This window comes from Spermophilus citellus (genome assembly GCF_964194105.1).
Source record: "Spermophilus citellus genome assembly, chromosome: 12".
Lineage (NCBI taxonomy): Eukaryota > Metazoa > Chordata > Mammalia > Rodentia > Sciuridae > Spermophilus > Spermophilus citellus.
Genome location: NC_138198.1, coordinates 9,590,960 through 9,607,755, shown reverse-complemented (window position 1 = coordinate 9,607,755; position 16,796 = coordinate 9,590,960). Strand labels below are relative to the sequence as shown.

The 16,796-nt window shown below is 40.3% G+C and overlaps 1 long non-coding RNA gene across 1 annotated transcript in view; it reads left to right on the top strand.

Moving 5' to 3' along the window:
* LOC308631412 overlaps positions 1–16,796 on the top strand; it is a 114,819-nt gene that overhangs the window by 79,553 nt on the left and 18,470 nt on the right. The window lies entirely within an intron of this gene.

Genomic DNA, 16,796 nt, shown 5'->3' with positions numbered 1-16,796 from the left:
GCTACATTCTGGATTTAGTCTTAATTTGTTGATCCAATGTTCCTCTAATGCTGTGAAACTTGAGTGGTGACCTGCATGTATGTTTTTTCTTTTGTATGCACAACACACTTCATATGCACCACATCATTCTTCTACAGACTTTCTGTACAATTCAGTTTATGAAATAAGAATATTTTCTGAATTTGCCCTCAGGTTTTGTTATTGAGTTCACCATTTCAATATTAATAAGCACTTTGCATATATGCCCTTGAAACTTATTCTGTTATCTTTTTAAAAATATTATTAATTGTTGATAGACCTTTATTTTATTTATTTATTTATATGTGATGGTGAGTATCAAAAACAATGCCTCATCCATGCTAGAAAAATTCTCTTACACTGAGAAACAACCCCAGCCCTGTATTATCATTAAGAATGAGAAAATTAATACTCAGTTTATTTAATAAATCAGGAAGAAATTTTCATGGTGACTGTAGATTAAATTTTTATGAATTTATTACTTAATACTTTTTTAGCATTTTTGGTGTTACATATGTAATTTTTAAAATGTTCAAGTTTTACATATGATCATTATGTAAAGATTGAAAAATACAGTTAAAGAAGAACAAAGATTATTCTCCATTATTCCACTTAGATACAATGTCTTTCAAAAGGAGGGTCTGCAAACACTAAATTAAAATCAGTTTTTAATTTTTTTATTTGATTGATTGATTGATGATATTCCAATCGAATCCAGAATATGCTCTATCCTAAGCCACATCCCAAGTCTTCCATTCATTTGTGAATCTCACTCTTGTGTTTTTCTCTTCTTGCATAACTCCAAGAATTACTTTTTCCAAAGTTACCATTGAATTTTACTTTTAACACATCTACCCTTAATTTCATGCACTTAATTTTACAATTTTACAATTACAATTGATGAATATCAATGGAACGTTTCCACTTCTAATAACAAGAACTCCCAAGTGGATGAAGGGAGTTTAGACTCCACCAAAACAGCTGTACAAATGATTTCTCTTTCCCACAACCACACATAAATGTATATAAATAGCCTCAATACCCAGCCAAATAGTTGTAGTAAAACTAATAAGAACTGGAGATAGAGGGCAAAACCAAGAACAGCCTCACTAAATGGTAAAGGAAAACTTCTGCCTTTCTCACAGATCAGCTTTTCCCCCAAGTTGACACACCAGTATGATCAGGAGAAACTGCCCAATTCTCAGTTTTCCCCTTTTGGTGTCAGAGAAAGGAGAACATAGCTCCAATATTCTGGATTTTTAGGGAACTGTTTTCTGTCTACTGTGACACAGAACTGGTGGCATATTTTGATAATTAGTCACATTGAGAAAGAGGAAAAACCATTGAACATCAAAGAACCTACCGTGCAGAAACCAGGTGGAAGAAAAGTTTATGTACTTTTGGTAGAATTCCACAGCTTTCTTCCTAGAAAGCTAAGTGTCTGGAGAGAGTGTATCCACAGCAAGGGTGACAAAGCCCTTAAATACTTAACTGGGCTTGCTGGTGAAGATTGTGTGCAGCCACCAGGAGAGAGAAGTTTGAAACTAAAATTCTCAACCAAAGGCAAACTAGTTCAAGGAGCACCCCAAGAAAAGCCATAACACAGAGCCATGCTATCCTGTAAAATCTGTGGGGCCTAGAAAATAAGGTTTCTTAGTGTTTCTGTTAAGAAACAAGAATGTCAAAAACTACAGTTTTAAAAGTATTAAGAAATACTAAACAATGAAAAATAAATGACAATAAATTAAATATTAGGGATAAATCTATCAAATATATAATTGAAAATACAAATGATCATTAAATTTGTGGTTCTCAATCTCCCTGACCCCCAGTACTGGGGATGGAACCCAGGGGTACTCCACCACTGAGCTGTACACACCATCCTTTTTAAATGACCACTTTTAATTTTGAGACACTAAGTACCCAGGCTGGCTTCCAATTAAGGATGCTCTGCTTCCTTCCACCTCTACCATGCTGGGATTAAGGGCATGAGGCACTGTGTCAAGCTTCTCAACCTTAAATAAAGGGAAAAAATAAGGCAAGTGAAACTTTAATACTAGTATTGAGAAAGAATAATAACCACAGTCCAGTAAAGAGAATTTAACAAACAAAAAGTTCAGGAGATTGGCATGTACATTTTTCCAAATGATTTTACTTGGGAGGCTGAATCAGAGCACAAATTCAGGGCCAGTGGCAACAATTTAGCAAGGCCCTAAGCAACAATGAGACTCTGTGTCAGATTAGTATATGAAAAAGTTTGGGATGGAGCTTGGTGAAAGACTGAGTTCAATCTCCTATACCAATGAATAAATTAATCAAAATCACAAAAGAACATGGCAGGTAATTAATAGCAATTCACTCGAGAAATTTCAAAGAAATAAAAATAACTCAGTAACAAATATGAATGGATAAATTATATCAGAAATCGGACTATAAGCTACCATTAGGTGGGCAAGCAGACAGTATAGGTTAATAACTGAGTTCTAGGTAAATTTAAGGATCAGATCATTAGATTCTAAGGTGCTTCAATATGTTCTGGACTGCAGAATTTTATCATGGAAGTCTTGGTGTTTTATTTTATTAATATCAAAAAACATGAATATAAACTCAATGGCATAAAAGTTGTACAAATGAATGGAAGTGGAAAAATCTAATTAGAACATCTGTAAAGAGAATCTATAAAACAAAAAAAATACATTCTAGATATAGTAATCCATAAGTTAAAGAGATTATTCTCATGTCTATTCAACACTTTAATGAGGAGTACAGATAAAGGTGCATCTTGGTGAGTACTTCTAATTAAAACAGGACTTAAAGTGAAAAATAAATGAGCACCACTTCTGCAAATCAGGAGACAGCACCATTTTTAGATGGCAAAACACTTAATTTTTTCAATTAAAATCTTGAACCTGACGCATGCCAGCTAATGCTGTTTATATACTTAAATAGAAAATAGAAACATTTAAGCAAAGAAAGGTGATAAATGACATATACACAAGAAAGATTAAAAGTTCTTTATTATTAATCTTATAATTTTTCACTTAGAAAACCTGATATATTGTAAAAAAAATCCTCAATATCTTAAAATCACAATGAGATATGAATAAGAGATAAATTTGGAAAATAGTAATTTTATTTATGTTAGGAATTGGGATGCAATAAATTTCTGTTGCTATTGTCTGAAATCTGTAATAGACAATAAATGAATGGGAGTGGACTCATTCCAAATCTGTTTATTACTAGAATAGTGGCAGGGTGATTGCCTACTATGAGTGTGCATGAAAGTTCCTGAGGTTGATGCCTAGCAGCTATAAAATAAAACAAAAGAGTCAAAAAGGTGCCTTTATTTACACATATGACCATGCTGTGGATTGGTCTACAGGCATTAATTTGATGGTCTTCATGCAATATCCAATTTTCTGCTAATGTAGCAAATCACTTTAAAGGTACTTTATGTACCTCTCTTGCTCCTTTGTAAGCATATCTCAACTTGTGTCACACAACATTTTTCAAGTGACTATGTAAAATTTTCAAAAATTCAGATTTCTAAATGACATTACTTAAAAATTTTCTCCACTTTTATTTCTGTTTTTGAATTCAATTAATCCATATAACCAATTTGTATATTTGAATATCCTGGAATAAGCTAATTTGTGTCTACAAAGAAATATTGTCTTTGAAATATTTATTCTTCATGGAGCTTTCATGTGCACATATGAACAAATTTTAAAATTAGCTTTTCTAATATATTACTAAGAAATATTCAAGGGCTGGGGATGTGGCTCAAGCAGTAGCCTGCTCGCCTGGCATGCGTTCGGCCCGGGTTTGATCCTCAGCACCACATACAAATAAAGATGTTGTGTCCGTCGAAAATTAAAAAATAAATATTAAAATTCTCTCTCTCTCTCTCTCTCTCTCTCTCTCTCTTTAAAATAAAAAAAAAATTTCTCTCTCTCCTTCTCTCTCTCTCTCACTCTCTCTTTAAAAAAAGAAATATTCAAGGGGTCTTTTAGTTAATTATATATCTTTTTTAATTTATTATTAACTATCTTGGTCTAATGTGGTTTCTGGGCCACATGCATGTAATGTTAAAAAAAATAGTGACTTTGGGGCTGGGGATGTGGCTCAGGCGGTAGCGCGCTCGCCTGGCATGCGTGCGGCCCGGGTTCGATCCTCAGCACCACATACCAACAAAGATGTTGTGTCCGCCGAGAACTAAAAATAAATATTAAAAATTCTCTCTCTCTCTCTCTCTCTCTCTCTCTCTCTCTCTCTCTCTCTCCCTCCCCCCTCTCTCACTCTCTCTTAAAAAAAAAAAAATAGTGACTGGCTATAATGGTGCAGGCCTGAAAACCTAGTAATGGGAAAATAAATCAGGAGGATCACAAAATCAAAGCCAGCCTCAGCAACTCATTAAGAACATCAGAAACTTAGACCCTGTTTCAAAATAAGAATAAATAAATAGGCTGCGGGGTACAGCTCAGAAGTAATGCAATCTTGGGTTCAGTCCCTAGTAGCACCCAGAAAAAAAATGCTATATATACACTACACTATCATCCTGTTATAATTGAAACATACAATCAAACAAGAACAAAATGAGATCTGTCCCCATTATGACATTTTGCTATGCATTTGAAAGAAAGCCTTGTTGTCAATCTTTAGCAGTGAAAACAAATATGACTCATCAATATTTTTTATATATATATATATAATTTATATATAAAGTATTTTAAATATATATATATAAAATATTGATGAGCCATATTATTTATATATATATATATGTTTTCAATGCTAAATATATTATATATATATATATATAAAATATTTATTGCATTTATATATAAAATATATATATATAAAATATATATAAAATATTTATTGCAAATAATGTAGAGGTAAGTATGGCCAAAACAATGCTGAAGAGACTATAAAAATGGGTACATTATCTTTAATGGATACTAAAATAATGTATATTTTATGAGCTAGTTAATATAGGGGTGTCTTAAGCAAGCAGGAAATCACTCAATAAAAGAGAGAAAAAAAACACAAAGGAATATTTCTGAGTATTCCCTGAGTATTAAAACATAAAAGAATAAATGTGACATGGTATTATTTTATTTATATATTTATCTACTTATTTATTTCTTACATACATGACAATAGTGGAATTCATTACATTCATACTTATCCATTCACAGAACAATTTTTCATAACTCTGTATATAAAGTATGTTCATGCCAAATTATGCCATTATACATGAGCTCTCTTTTTTTGCATTACAATTTTTAATACATCTTTATAACACAAATTGCCATATCTCTGTTTATACATAAGATATGTTGACACCAAATTCACATCTTCACACATGTATTTTGTATAATGATGTCTGTCTCCTTCCACCATCCATGTTATTCCCCTTCTTGGCATCTGGAATAAGAACCTTAATACTAATATTTGAGAATACAGAGGTTTCTTAGACCTGGAAAGGAAAAGAAGGCAAGGTGAGGCTTCCTTCTGACAGCCCAGTGAAGTGAAAGCAAAGCAGCATGGGGCAAGGGGAACTCAGCTTCCCCTCTACAGTCAAGTCTTTAAAAGACAAAACAGCAAGGAAAGTAAAGGCTTGGCTTCCTCTTCATAGCAAAGCTAAGGGCAAGGACAGGAACAATGAGACAAATTTAGCTTCCCAAAGACAGCCATCTCAAGGCAATGCATGGCAAAATGCAGAAAGGCCAGGCTTGTTTTCCCCTCAGTAGCCAAGCCATAGCAATGCAAGAGAAGAAAGGTAAGGTGAGGAAGAAAAGCAAACAAGGGTTGGCTTTCCTGATACAGAAGGCAAGGTCAGGCCAGGCAAAGCCTGGCTTCCCTCATGACCAAGCCATGAAAGTTTGGGCCAGACCAGGGAAGATTTGGCTTTTCTTAGAAGCTCAATCACAGCAAGGGATATCAAAGGAAAAAGAAATAATAATGCAAGGCAAGATTGGTTTTCCCCTTCATAGCTAAACCATGGTCGGTCAATGAAGCAAGCCACCAATTCAAGTTAGGGCAAGCTTTGACTTCCCCTGATGCACAAGCCATAACAAGGCTGGAAGGACAAGTCAAGGTCATGCTAGGCAAGGCCAAGCAAGTCTTAACTTCTCAGCAGCCATGCCACGAAGAGGCAAGGCAAGGCCAGATAAGGCAAGACCAGGCAAGAGTTAGTTTTCCTCCAATAATCAAATCTTGGCAAGAAAGTCAAGGGAAGACCAGACAATACAAGTATCAATTAAAAAAAAACACACAAAACATCAGACTGTGTCTCACAACTGATTCCTCAGCTGGGTCTGTCAGTGAGATCACCTAATATGGCTCATCAATATGGTCTCAGCTACCTTCAGCATGTGGTATTTGGGTAACCAGACTTTTTTATGATGGCTTGGGGTATCTCAGGATATAAGGCAGAGGTGTGTCTATTGTGTCATTTGATTTATTCTTGGAAGTCACAAAGCTTCTTTAACACTGATGCAATTGGTCATGGTCCTGCCCATATTCAATACAGAAAACACACTACCTAATTCTTAGTGGGCAGGTAAGAAGTGGTCAAACAGACTGCTCACTCTGCCTAAAGTTGTTAAAACATCAAAAAGCCCTGTGACTCCACTCTTCATTACATTTTGATATCTTAAACTATCACTGTAATGTGTAAGTCCCTGTGTATTCTAAAAGAACCAAGTTATGCATGATCCACTAATGGTCTTAAAATATCTTGGAATAAGATGCAAAATTTGTACTTTATGTATCTGCCAGAATACTTAGTTGCAGGCCTTAAACATTTATTGAAGGGCATTAGGTAGCTTACAGATTTTCTAAAGGGGTCTGAGAATCTGGGCTGGAAACTATACGGTTGGGAGAAACCATAAAGTTATACTGCATATTGCTTAGGGAAGTTCCTGATGCCACTGATACTGAGCAGACATTGCCTCTCACCCAGCACAATGTTCCAGAACCTCTGGCTATTGCCATCTCTGAAATCTCATGTTCCATGCCTTTATTCTAGCCAAGGTGGATCTGTGCAGAACCTACTTCTGAATGTTATTTGCATCCCAAGAGGTGTCTTATGCATAGGTTCTCAAATGGCTGATGTTAGCCCTTTTTCTTTGTGTGAGATGCAGCCATGGGAAGAGAAACTGTGTCCCATCGTCCCAGATGTGGAACACGTATGAAAGCCTAAATACAGTATATGACATATAATTATGTGATATGTAATGGTTATAAGACTATAAGTACATTAAAATAGATATAATGTTGATTAACAGCAACATGATAATATATAAGCTCTCAATGATAAGTTCAAACCTATTTTAATGCACCTGTATCAATTTCATTGAAATAGTCATAGAATTGAGTTCCTGGGAATTTAATGGGTTAAGTCTGAAAATCTACTCCAGGTCTGGCAGGGATGCATAAGGTTTTACTAGACAGAACAGAGCGGTAGGACATTCATTTAAAAATCATTACAGAGAGGTAGAAGGCCAAGAGAGGTCGAGAGCAAGTATTCCAGCATATAGTAAAGGACTTTGCACTGAAATTATGCAGAATATGTGTATAGTGATGTTCAAGATAGGAGGTTAGTATAGTTTTTTTCATTCACTAGTGTACTTTTAACCCTTTACAAATCATATTTTCCTTTTAACTATTTGAAGGTAGTGTGTGCCATGACCAATATACATGCATTACTGATTTTGTTACAAGAAACAATTCCAGGTACTCAAGAAACACTAGCATAAAGGTTCAGATAAACAGGCCTTAGTTCTAAGTAAGACTTTATAGATTTTTAGTTTCAGTTTTTGTTGCAGGACCTGACCTTGGAACTACATGGAGGAATGCTTATCTTGCTCATTGTTCAGCAGGGGAATTCTAACATAGAATATTATGTTTGGGAACAAATTTCTGTCAGAACACTGTCAAGTGCAACTTCCTTGTTCCTTTGACAAGTTGCTCTGTTGGTGCAAGGTCAGCCTACATGTCAGTTTCTAGACTCTTGATGTCTGGACATCCATAAGATGGTCTGTTGTGAATCACCTCTGGCATATCATGACTGTTATATGTAAATTGGCAAATACTCACTCTTAAAGCTATTTTTGCTGTGAAATAAAGCATATGTGGTTCTCTGAAACAATCTCTGGAGGGGTTTCTCCATGCCCTCAAGCTCCCACAGTAGATGTTGGAAGGGCAGGCCCTTCAGCATTCTGGTGCTCAAACATTGGATAATCAGGTGATTTTGCTTGAGGGATCCCTGGCCATAAGGAAACGCAAAGCTCAAAACATAAGCGGTCAGGGCAATGGGTAATTTACGTGGTTAACATAAACATGCTCATCTACTAATTACACAACAGCTTTTAAATGCCCAGGGTATAAAAGTAAACTATGAGCAATTAGAAACTTTTTGGCAAGAATTTTTAGCTACAAATCCATGGTTTCCTTTGGAAGGAATATTCAATACTGACGTCTGGAGACCAACTGGCTCTGAAAAATGCTCCTCAGCAGGAGTAGCAAACACATAAACAAGCCTCAAACTTCTTTTATGTTATTTTGCTGGCTGTTAGTGGCTCACTCCGGGTGGAGAAGAGATTGCAGCAGTGGCCCACTGTTGTTTGGGAGAGACAGCTATCGCTAGAGAAGATCAGAAGGAAAATGGGGAAAGCTAACAAGAACAAAAGATAGTGAGTAAGAGTAGGGTAACACAGATGTAGAAGAAAAGGGGTATCTGATATGAGATGTTGAGATTTAAGTAGAAATGGACAAAGAACAGGAGAAAGAATGTAGAAAGAGCAAGGGGTCTCCTCTTTGGCTATAAGCTCTTATATTTTTCTTTTTCACAGATGTTGCAACAGTGCCATATAGAGGAGTTGACTCTTTCTGCATATATTAAATCAAGCTGTACCATGTCAGAGATGGCGATATTAGGCTTAACATAAGGCATGAAAACCAGTTCTATTATTTGTCAATATTATATATTCCAGGCCTTGGTGCCTTTCTTCAAGGTACCAGACCTCATGATTATACATTATATGTATGACATTATTTTAGCCCACCCCTCTGCACAAGACCTAGACTCTATCTTCCAACAAGTCCAATTAACACTTAAAGATATTGAATTAAATAGAGCTCCAGGAAATTTTCAAAAATTAGCCCATTTTCACTTTTTGTGAATCATTTATTAACTCTTGCAGAGATCTTAGTACAGGCTCTAGACATTTACATAAAATCTCTTTAAATGATTTACAAAAGGTTTTAGGAAACAGAAATTGGCTTACATTTCAACAGGTTCTTTGAAGGGCTCTACCTCCTCTGTTCCAATGTTTGGAGAATGATCTATATTCTTTGTCTTTAAGAAGATTAACTCCTGACGCTTACAAAGCCTTATAAGAGGTTAATAATCAGCTTGCTGATTATTTGCATCTTAGCCAATGGGATCCTGACAAGGACATTATTACTATAGTTTATACACCTCACCTATTTCCACTGGTCTTCTTTTCCAGGAATAAAGTAGCCATTTAGAATCAGTGCATCTTTCTCCTGCTTTTTCTAATACTAAAAGTATATTAAAACTAAAAAAATATTACAAAAATGAGAAGCATGGGGTTTTTGACGGCGGGGGCAGATGCACCTGTAGGGGATTTCCCATTTCCATTTACAAAGATGGGGGGCCACTTCTGGCAATTGGGGAGCTGAAGAATAATCTAAAAAGAGAGGTAGAAATAGCCATTGCGGTGAGGGATTACGTGCCAGGAGATAACACACTGGCCCTCTCTGTGCTGATTTTGCTTTTTGGAAAGTGATTTCCACATCTTTAGATGTCAGTGCTTCCTTACCCAGGAAGATCTTTAAAAAGCCACTCCAGTGTCGTCTGTTCACGGGTTTGGTGCTCTGCCCTTGTAGAACTGAAACTCTGCCAACAACCCTGAGCCTGGGGGCAGATTCTTCCCTTGTCCCTCCTTCACACGGCCCCAGCCTGTCCAAGGAGCCTACAGCCTGCTCAGCTGTGTGGTCTCCTAGCCCATAAAAACGGTGAGGTCAGAAATTGGGGCTGTTTGGGGCCACTAAGGTTGTCATCACTTTTGGGCAGCAGGAGATAAGCATCACCGTTGTGACATCTCACCACTTTTGACAGTGACTCAGCCCGAGCTGTCCTGGAGGGCCCTGGTAGGCCGTGGCCCTGGCCAGAAGAAGTACTGTCTACAAGTGTGTTTTCCCTCTGGAGCGCTGAAGATCTGGAGTGTGGCCATTCTCTTGGCCCGTCTCAGAGCACCCAAGGCTGATGATCCTCGGGATCTTTTTGGCGTCTGGACGCTTGCAGGGAGGGATGCCCTATGGGTGCAGAGCATTCGCGGACTGTAGAAAATCAGTTTCCTAGAAGGTAGATTTTGAAAGTATTTGGGGGTGAGTCATGTGTGTCAACTGACAGCAGCACATAAGCTGTTGGGTGTCACGTTTTCAGAAACGGGTGTCATTAGATAAAGAGTATTTTTAAAAAGTTGATGTCCCTGGGCTGGGGTTGTAGTGCTTGCCTAGCACATGTGAGGCCACTGGTTCGATGCTCAGCACCATACATAACTAAATATATAAAATAAAGGTGTTGTGTCCATCTACAGCTAAAAAAATAATACTAACAACAACAAAAAAGTTGATGTCCTCATCAGTTCTGTGTACCTCCCAACACAGTCATCACCTTGAAGGTGAGCCTTCTGTAGCTCTGATGTATTCTCTTACTTTATTATGAGCTATAGGAACTGTGTCCTGTTAGGAACACAGATCACTGATTTGATATTTATTGGCACTAATAAAATAGATGGTGACATGGTCACCTTCTGATCACATACTCTGCGCCAGGTGTTGTGGTCAGTGCTGACATAGACTGCCTCAGAAAGATCCTTGCAAAGGACTGTGATCAATAACAGTCTTTACTTACCATTTCACAGTGCAGAAAACTGGGGCTGTAACACCTGCTTTGTTCAAGGTCACATAGCCATGCAGAATGGGGACAGAGAATAGACACTCAAGGGTGGTCAAGGAGAAATTTGGTCAAGTCCAGATCTGCCTCTGTCTCCTCTCAAAACAAGGGAACTTCTGGACACTCGTGCCTGGATTCCTGGGACTTCTTCCCACGGGCCTTTTCCTTGGATGATTTTCCTCTGCATTCTTTTGATGCAATAAACGGTAACCACGGGGGCGTGTGGGGGCAGCTTGGTGCCTCTGCAGTGGAGCCTGCATGTTTGCTCACTTTTCAGGAAGCCCTGGGTTCAACCCCCCACCCCAAATGACATCATCAACGACAAAATCCCCAGTAAATATGTGGATATAACAATTTCTAGGTCCAGTGGATCCTTCTAGTCAATCATTGAGGCTGAGGACAGTCTTGGGAACCCAGAAATTCCACACTTTTTTTAATATTTATTTTTTAGCTGTAGTTGGAAACAATACCTTTATTTATTTTTATGTGGTGCTGAGGATCGAACCCAGGGCCTCACACTTGCCGCGCATGCGCTCTACCGCTGAGACACAAGGGCAGCCCAGAAATTCCACATATATATATATATATATCTCCAAGAGAACTGAAAGCAGTCGCTCAGACACTTTCTCATGAGGTTCAGGGCAGGGCAGCGTATTCACTGAAGGCGGAGACAACTCAGCTGTCTATCAACACCTGGATGAATGAACAAGAGGAGCTTGCCACACAATGGCATATTTTCAGCTATGAAAAGGAACAAAGTTCTGAAACATGTGCCAACATAGGTGGACCTGAAAATATCATGCTCAGTTTCTGCTAAGGGAAATGAGCCGGGCACACAAGGTCACAGTGCGAGATGGTTCCACTCCTGTGGTGGATGTACCATAGGCAGATTCACAGGGACACGAAGAGTAAAACAGCTTACTAGGGGCTGGGGAGAGAGGGAAAGTGGAAAGTTATTGTTTAATGGAAACAGTGGCAATGGCTGTACAGCATAGTGGAAATACCTGCAGTTCATATTTCTGAGTTGCATTCTTCAAAATAGTTACAATGACTCCGGAGGTTGAGGCAGGAGGATCCCAAGTTTGAGGTCAGCCTCAGCAACTCAGAGAGGCCCTGTGCAAAACTTTTTTGAGACCCTGTCTCAAAGTAAAAAATAAAAAAGGGCTGGGAATGTGGCTCTGTGGTTAAGTGCAGCTGGGTTCGATCCCCTGTACCGAAAGAAAAAAAAAAAAGGTTACAATGGCAAATTTCATGTTATTTTACAGTCCAAAGAAAAAACACAGGGGGCTGGGGATGTAGCTCAGGTAGAGCGTTTATCTAATATGCACTAGGCCCTGGGTTGATCCCTTATATCACACAAACAAAACCAAAACAAGACACCCCTTGACAAACCAGCCTCTACCTCAGAGCAAAGCCTGTCCAAGGAAGGGACATCACCTTTGTTCTTGGAAAGACCCACAGAGCACTCCTAGGCACATTCCCACCCTGCTAAGTTGTTTATCTACAAATAACAGGAGAGATCTGCTGGGCCAGGTGTCCCCTGACTCAGTCAGGCTAGGTGGGGACCCATAGCAACCCCCTAGCAGCCACCAAACAGCATGAGACAGGAAAATACCTGGGATGCCAGATGACCCTCCCAGTAGTTTATGGTGGTTGATAACATGTTGGGAAACCATGCAGTTCAGCAGGAACACCCCTCTTGGCTTAAACCAATCAGTTCAAACGAATCCCCCTCTTGTAGTAACCAATCACCCCTACCCAACTTGTTCCCGCCAGTGAATGTGCTAATCATGTTTTAGAGTTGTTATTTGATTTTCCCGCAGTGTGTGATGATTTGCTAAGAGATGCTATGATGTATGTGGGGGTCCATGCCTTCTCCAAAGACTGTATAAAACTGCTGCAAACCCTGGGCTCGGGCCTCTCAGCGTCACCAGTTGCTGTGTGTGCGCGCGCGGAGGACCAAGCTAGCTTGCAATAAACACCTCTTTGCTGTTTACTTGGATCTTGGTCTCTGGTGGTCTTTTGGGGGTCCCGAATTCGAGCATAACACCCTGAACCTTTTAGTAGTTTTAGTAGGGGGAAGAAAGGCCCAGATCTAGATTTTTTTTTTTTTTGGTTTCCTTTCCAAGTTGGGGAAGAAAAGAAAGGACCCAGACACTTCCAAAAATGAACTTTAGGCCCCAAATGTTAAAAGTTTGTGTTGCTCTTGTCTACCGAAAATTAAACCAGTTTCCAGGGCTGCAGCAAACAAATAACAACAAAAAGCAAAAGGAAAGAGAAGTCTATTTCCGGTGGTCCACACCCACCCTGCTTCCAGGCACCTCTTGGCAGCCATAATGAGAACCCTGGAAGTGCTATTTGCTTCAGGGGTGGGGGTGGGCATGGGGCTTGAGTCAAACAGCAATAGACAGGAAATTTTAAAATATTTGCAGGGAAAGGGAATTTTAAAGAAATGGTCTTGTGTTTAGTGGCTATTGCATCTGGGTAAGTGATAAAAGCTAATATAAAATATTCTGTTTGCAATTTCATAAATGCCAGAGGGATCATCCTGATCAGGAAAGCTGCCAAAAAATCCCCCCAAACAAACAAACAAAAAACCCAAATGGTGCTCAGCTTCTTGGCTTGTTCCAGCTGCTGGTGAGTGATTTGAAAATTCAAGTCTTTGAGTATGAAAAACAAAATAAGTTCCCACCATAGAGTGTTTGGGGTGTAACTTTTGTTTATTGGAGCCTCTGAGGGAGCCAGACATGAAAAGAGAGGCTGTCCCCATGTGGAGATGCACTTTGGAGATTTTAGGAAGCGGTTTTTGGTTATTAATGAGTAAATCAATTGCCTGAACCTTAGCTGTTGATCATTTTCTGGCCACTGGGCCTGGTTTTCAGCCGTTCATTGGGACTCTAGGAATAGCAAGCAAACCGGGCTTGGGGAAGCCTGGCTCGTGGCCTGGTCTTGGAAAGCAGCTGCCTGGCTCTCAGGACTGGCCTTTGCCACAGCAGAACCAAAGCAGCTGGCTCTGCTGGGGAATCCTGGTTCACACACTGGAGGTGCGTCTGTCCTGGAACCTGACACTGTACAGCCCGGCTAATTCAGCATTTAGAACAAACTGTGCCGAACCCAAAGCGGACGCAGCGATAAACAAAGCTCAAAGCTCAGAACTTGGAATCGCCGCAGATTTAGGACATGCCCGCGTGGGGGACAAACACAGAAGACATCTGGATCCTGGCAGGACTGTGTGGGTCACACGTAAATGCCCACAAGCAAGGGCTTGTTCTCTAACGGAATCAGCCGCACGCAGGCTTCTGACTCAGCTTGTGTTCCTGACATAAAATCTAATTGCGTTCCTACCTTGTGATTTCTGCATGAAACTACAAGTTCAGGCTGGCTGGCTCGTCCTGTCACGGGGACTGTGAACTCCCGCCCATTGCCGGCAGGTTGGACTCTTGACCTCCTTCTGGGGATGTCTGTCTAGCTGCTGTCCCTGGCCTCTATTTGGCTTTCGGGATTAGTTACAGTTGGCAACAACAGGCGGTTCAACTTTGTGCTTTTCTCCTCTTTTCCTGGTGCACAAACTTTAGTAAAGCAAGTTGATAACATGTGCGGCGATCTCTGACACAGGATTACTCTTTTCCAGTCAGCCACTGGATGAATCATGAAGATGAAAGGCTGGGAGGCTGTGTAAGCACATTTCGAAATTTTTTAAAATTCAGTATTTTTGTCCTGACCATTTCCAGGACATGAGGTGTCTTTTTTGGTTAAGTTGTGTGAACAGGCTCTTCTGTGACAGTGTTTCTAGTCCTCCTGCAGACAAACCTTCCTGATGAAATATCTGCATGAAATATTAATTATTAAAAATAATAATTATTAAAAAGAATACAAATTTAGAGCCAGGAGGTATGGTGGCACACACCTGTAATCCCTGCCTCTCAGGAGGCTGAGGCAGGAGGATCACAAGTTTGAGAGTAGCCCCAGCAACTCAGAGAGGCCCTAAGCAACTCAGTGAGAACTTATCTCAAAATAAAAATAAAAAGGGTTGAGGATGTGGCTCAGCACCCCTGGGCTCAATCCTCACTACAAAAAAAAAAATGCAAAAAAAAAAAGCATCAAACAACCCAGTATCTGGAAGGCACAGGAAAGAGGCAAAGCAATAGTGAACTTTGTTTTCAAAACTGTTCCTGAAAAATTCTCTCTTCCTGAAGAGAAGCCGCCCAGGCAGCCTCTCCCAGGCCTGGAGAATGTTTTGAACCCAGACTGACTGAAGCTAGATCGCACTGATCTGAGCTGACGACTGTCAAACAAAAGCAGAGTCGGGCCCCAGTTAGAGCAGTGAAGGAAGTTTTGTTCAGGAACTGTTGCAAGAGGGGAAGAGACCTCAGAATACAGGCGGGCTGCTTTCCAAATACAAGCGCAAGCGGATATTTATGACTGAGGGAGAGGGAGGGGATCAGTGGATGGGAAATTACCAAGAGGAAACATCAGAGGTCACAGGGATTCTGCTAAACTGACTTAGCAGGATTCTTGTGGAAACCGGTCCCGGCCGAGGGCAGAGCTCAGGGTTGGCACCTCAGGGTTTAGCAGACTGGAGCTGCGTCAAGGCGAGTCTTGGTGATTGTACAGCACAGAGCGGTTCCAGCTCCTGCATATTCCTTACAGAACCCCTCTGGATGTTCACGTTCCCTGGGGCAGGTGAACTTGGTCTCAGCTAGTTTGAAACTGTCTTCTTGCACTCTGCGAGGACCATGGACTCAGTTAAAATTTTCAGATTGAGCTGGAAGTCCTCATGGGGCATTGCTAACCTGTACTCCTAATGTCTGTCTGGCTTGGGGCACGCAGTGGGGGTGCCCACCGGGGTTGTGCTTGTCTGGGAATCCCTGACTACCACCACAAGGCCTTGGCCCGGGAAGATGTTCAGATCAGCTCCAATTTACTGGCCAGGGTTATTCTGTGGCTGAGTTGATACCTCAGGTAAAGACTTTTAAACGGGGTGTGGTGGTGTAGGCGACTCAGGAGGTTCACCAGTTTGAGGTACACACTTACCTAGCACATGTGAGATCCTGGGTTTGGTCTCCAGGACAATAGAGAGGAACAAAATATTTTTTTGAGGAACTTAAGTAGAAATCTACTGGGATTTCTAAATCAGAGCTGTGTAATTCATGGCGTTTGTTCCAATTCTGTATCTGAGATCACTTGAAGGTTGGTCTTATTCTGCTGCAGGGAGGTCTGACTAATAACAGTTTTTCTCTACAAAGGCAGGTTAGCATTTGGCCAAGAGGCAAGGAGATAAACTGTGCCGACAAAGAATTCACACAGCAGGCTGAAATGTCTTCCTTTGAAAGCTGCTCTGCTGGGCACGGTGGTGCACACCTGTCATCCCAGCAGCTCAGGAGGCTGAGGCAAGAGGATCACAAGTTCAAAGCCGGCCTTAGCAATTGAGAAAGGCCCTAAACAACTTAACGAGACCCTGTCTCTAAATAAAAAATAAAAAGGGCTGAGGATGTGGCTCCATGGTTAAGTGCCCCTGGGTTCAATCCCTGGTATCCCCCCAGGGGATAGAAACAAAGAAATGTTGCTGGCAAGGATGGTCCTTGGCTGGCACCTGGGAATGTAGATTTTGCACGGTTATCACCAATTCTAACTGAAACGGGTGACCTATTGCACCTAAACTGTTTGTTACAATCATGTGTTTTATAGGCTGGGATTTTTGTAGCTGGTAGGCAGAGAGATTGCCTGTGCCAGCAGTCCCAACCCCAGCCACCAAGTTCCTCCTGAGCTACCTCGGATGGCCACA